Source organism: Galeopterus variegatus, unplaced genomic scaffold, assembly GCF_000696425.1.
Source record: "Galeopterus variegatus unplaced genomic scaffold, G_variegatus-3.0.2 Scaffold167, whole genome shotgun sequence".
Lineage (NCBI taxonomy): Eukaryota > Metazoa > Chordata > Mammalia > Dermoptera > Cynocephalidae > Galeopterus > Galeopterus variegatus.
In genome coordinates this window covers 863,678-868,466 of record NW_007726278.1, presented here as the reverse complement: position 1 = coordinate 868,466, position 4,789 = coordinate 863,678, and the positions used below count along the sequence as shown (strand labels likewise).

At 41.1% G+C, this 4,789-nt stretch overlaps 1 pseudogene; it reads left to right on the top strand.

Annotated features, from left to right (window-relative positions):
• Window positions 1-504: 504 nt before the first annotated feature.
• LOC103610769 lies at window positions 505-2,473 on the top strand (annotated as a pseudogene).
• The last annotated feature ends 2,316 nt before the right edge of the window (window positions 2,474-4,789 follow it).

The window sequence follows — 4,789 nt, the reverse complement described above, 5'->3', positions numbered from 1 at the left end:
GGGTACTATATACCTGTAAAAAGGGATGAGGAAAATCTCTATATACAACTGTGCAGTGATGGCCAGGATATAATGTTGAGAGAAAAGCAATCAAAGTATAGAAAAGTGTGTAGAGTTTGCTACCATTTATCTAAGAAAGGAAGAGTAAATATATATATATATATATATATATATAGAGAGAGAGAGAGAGAGATGTTTGTATTAAAAATAAACAATGGAGGGCTGGCCCATAGCTCACTTGGGAGAGTGTGGTGCTGATAACACCAAGGCCGTGGGTTCGGATCCTATATAGGGATGGCCAGTGCGCTCACTGGCTGAGCGCGGTGCGGATGACACCAAGCCAAGGGTTGAGATCCCTTAAATAAATAAATAAACAAATAAATAAATAAATAAATAAAATAAACAAACAAACAATGGAAACAGTCCACAGCCCTCATCTCTGCTCCTTCTACCAGCCTGGCCTGCTCATACCTGGAAAGTCCATAGCTCTACAGCATCTTGTGTGGCATTTGGGCCATCTTTGCAGTGACAATTGCCTCTCTGATTAGTGTCTGAGTGCTATGAAGATTGCACAAAGGGATCCAGATGCATTCACCCTGAGAATGTCAATGGATATATCAACTGATGCTTTGGGTTTCACTGGTTGGCAGTGGTTGACAAGCTGTTTGGAATACAGCCAATATGAGTGAAGAAATATCCTTATTTGTGGCTCTGTTACAGTGGTGAAATTTACAACCACAAGAAGATGTAACACCATTTTGAATTTGATTACAAGACCAAAGTGGATGGTTAGATAATCCTTTATCTTTATGACAAAGGAGGAACTTAGCAAACAATTTGCGTGTTGGATGGGGTGTTTGCATTTATTTTATCAGATACTGTCAATAAGAAAGAATTCCTGGGCAGAGACACCTATGGAGTCAAACCTTTGTTTAAAGCCATGACAGAAGATGGATGTTTTGGTCATGAGCTTGTTAACTTGAAGCAGTCTATGACTTCTTTTTAAAAAGTGGAGCCTTTTTGGGGGGGAGGGGAGACACTATGAAGTTTTAGATTTAAAGCCAAACAGCAAAGATGCATCAGTGGAATTAGTTAAATATCATCACTGTAGAGTGAACCTCTGTAGGCTCTAACAGTGTGGAGAAATAGTTTTGAGATAAGACACTGTGAGGAGCAGACTCTGGGTTCTATTTGCCAATGCTATTAAGAAATGGATGATGATCGGGGCTGGCCCAGTGGCGCACTGGATAAGTGCGCCGCTTGGGAAGCGCAGCGGCACTCCCGCCCGAGGGTTCGGATCCCACATGCAGACCGGTTCCCGCTCACTGGCTGAGCGAGGCGTGGGAGCAACGCCTAGGGTTGCAATCCCGTTGCCGGTCCCCGGTCCGGTACGGGGGCAACACTGAGGGTTGCGATCCATTGCCGGACACGGAAAAAGACAAAAGACAAAAAAAAAAAAAAAAGAAATGAATGATGATAGAGAGAAGGACTGGATGCCTTTTATCCAGGGCTTGGATTCCAGTTTGCTTGCTGCTACCCTGTTGATGCAACTGAAAGAGACCCAAGTGCAGGATACTCACTGGACGTTTGCAATTGGCATGGAAGACAGTCCAAAGTACCGTCTCTAGAAAGGTGGCGAATCATATTGGAATTGAACACCATAAAGTCTTTAACTCCGAAGAAGGCATTCAGGTCTTGAACAAAGTCATATTTTCCTTGGAAACTTCAGACATTACAACAGTTCACACTTCAGAGGGTAGGTATTTAATTTCCAAGTACATTTGGAAGAACACAGAGAGCATAGTGATCTTCTCTAAAGAAGGTTCAGATGGACTTATGCAGGGTTACATATATTTTCACAAGTTCCCATCCCCTGAAAAAGCCAAGTAGGAGAGCGAGAAGCTTCTGAAGCAACTGTTTGATGTTCTCTGTACAGACTGAACTGCTGCTGCCCATGACCTTGAACTGGGAGTCCCATTCATGGATCATCGATTTTCTTTCTATGTTCTCTGCCACCAGAAATGAGAATTCTAAAGAGGGATAGAGAAACGTTTCCTGACAGAGATAGCTGAGGAATCTAATCTGATATCTAAAAAGATTCTCTGGCCACCGAAAGAAGCCTTCAGTGATGGGATAACCTCAGTTAAGTATCCTGGTTTAGGATTTTACAGAACATCGGGCTGGTGATGTAATGATGGCAATTGCAGCACAAAAGTTTCCCTTCAGTACTTCTAAAACTAAAGAAGGCTATTACTACCATCAGATTTTTGAATATCACTACCCAAACTGGGCTACCTAGCTGACCCACTACTGGATGCACAAGTGGATCGATGCCACTGGCATTTCTCCCTGCACTCTGACCCGTTACAGTCAGCTGTCAAAGCTCAAACACTCTTTCAGCTATAGAGTGAAAGTAAATTTTCTTCTTCTTGTGAACGGTTGGAGGGTTGGGGACGAGCAGGAAGAGCAATAAGGGTCAACCACTCAGGCTTACTTGGGCATAAAAAATGTCTTAAATCTAAAAAGAAGGAAGGGAGGCAGGGAGGAAGGGAAATCATAAAATTAAAAAGCAATGGTTATCAATGGTGTGTGGGAAGAAATAGGAGGGAGGGAACAGAGAACCCAGCAAGTTTTGTATATTTAACTCTAGAATCATGTAATTATTTTTAAATAGCTCTAAAAAATTAAACTTAGCAATCACCGAGTATCAGTAGCAAAATGAAACAAATGAAATCACTAAGATTCTTTATGATTACCTAACTACAAAATCCAATGGCTTTGCTCCAGTGTTCATTCACCTTAACTTCTCTGTATAATCTGACGGTGTTGATAATTGACTCACTATTGAAATTTTCTCCTTCCTTGGCTTTTCTGAGACCACTCTTTTCTGGTTTACCTTATAAGTCTCTGATTTCACTTCTCAGTATCCCTCATTGGCCCTTCTTTCCCTACCTATCTTTTCAATATAGGTAATTCCCATTCTTAACTTATTCTTTTTAATCTACCGACCATTAAGATCATATACTCCCTGGCTACTATTAGACATATTAACATTAATATGTACTTATGAAAAAAATTTTAAGAGCAATATGAGTTTATCTATTAGAGGAAAATCTTGTTATGGAAGATGAAAAGTGGTTCAATGTCAAGGGAATTGATCCAAAATTTCTTTGAGTAAGTAAATTTCTTTTGGAAAGTTTCTTTGAGTAAGTTATTTTGCACATCTACTAAATTCCTATCCATTTTTCAAAGCCTAGCTCAGATGTTAACTCCTATGTGACACCTTCTGAAATTTCTCTGGACAGAATTAATTATTCCTTCCTCTTCACTCTGGTCACATAGGAGCCCTCTTATGGTGCTTATTATATTGTATCGCATTATATTTATGGGCATGTTGCTCTCCACTTCTAGACTATGAGCTTTTTTTTGTGTGTGTGGCTGGCTGGCACAGGTATCCAAACCCTGACCTATGAGCTTTTTGAGAGCATTGAGTCTGGGAATATGGTTCTAAGAAAGTAGGACAAAAGAGAATAAAGACAAAAATGTGGAAAGGAAAACAGAGTTGGAAGAACAGAGTTGGGCCCCAAAGAGATCAAAGGTAAAATCAGTTAGTTTACTTCACCAAGAATGAGATATAAGATAGTAGAGTCTCCAGTAGAGACACCAGTTTAAAAGTAAGATACATGCTGAAGATTCATGAAATTCAAGGAATCTAAGACTGAGATTTGCTAATTTCTAATCAATTGCCAAGAGTTTCAGTGATAAAGCAAAAGGAGCAAATCCCCACTTATCAGTAGCACAAAGTTACTTTCACAGGGTCTAGTAAGCCACAGGACAATTCTTTTAAAAGTATGTCACAGAATATGGTAGTGATGGTGATATACTTTTAAAATCTCCCAAATCCACTCAAACAGACAAACTATAGTAGCAAAACTTAAAAGCCATAAACAACAAAATTAAGCGACACATTATTCCCACAAACACCAAAATAGAAGTGGGGAGGGGGAAAAACACTAGAAGCTACAAGATTTGCATAATATCAGCATTTGTGAAGGATGAAACAGACAGAACCCAGGATATTTGAGCCTGAGAAAATGGAAACAGCAAAAATCAGCAATAGGACAGAACAAGGGCTTACACTAAGATGAAACTGTAGGAAGTAGAACCCGAATTTACAAGTGCAGAAACCAGCCACAACCAGGCCAGCAATGGAGCAAGCCAGCTGCCCCCCAGGTCCTGAGATGGGGACCATGGGCTTCAGCCCCACCCCCGACCAACTGCAAACAGGCCAGCAACGGTGGGCCAGACCCAACTCCCCCCACCCCCCGCCCAAGCAACAACATCTTAGAATGTGCTTATTAGCCATGTGTGTTTCTTAGGGATGTGGGACTTAGAAAAACTCATTTTTAAGAGTTCTTTTTGCATTAAGGATGTTAATCATTGTATGTTAATCATTGTGTGTCATTTGTTCCTTATCAAATGACTTTAAAATTAATTTGGGGGGAGAATCAAAATGGCAGAATCACCCTCTCCCACAACCAATTTATAGCAATTATAAAGCAAAGACTGCCAAACTGGGGCAACTAGAGCTCAGGGGAAGAGGAGGAGAGACCTACGGAGTTCATGAAGGTGGGAGAAGATGCAATGAGAGAAAGAAGGGACCACTCCGACCGTTTCAAGCTCCGGCCATTTCAAGGCTGGCCGTGGTGAGCACGTGGAGCAAGAGCTGGCAAAAACCACAGCTGTGCCCTTTGTGTGAAGTTGCTTGGAGACTGAAGGGGAAAGGAGG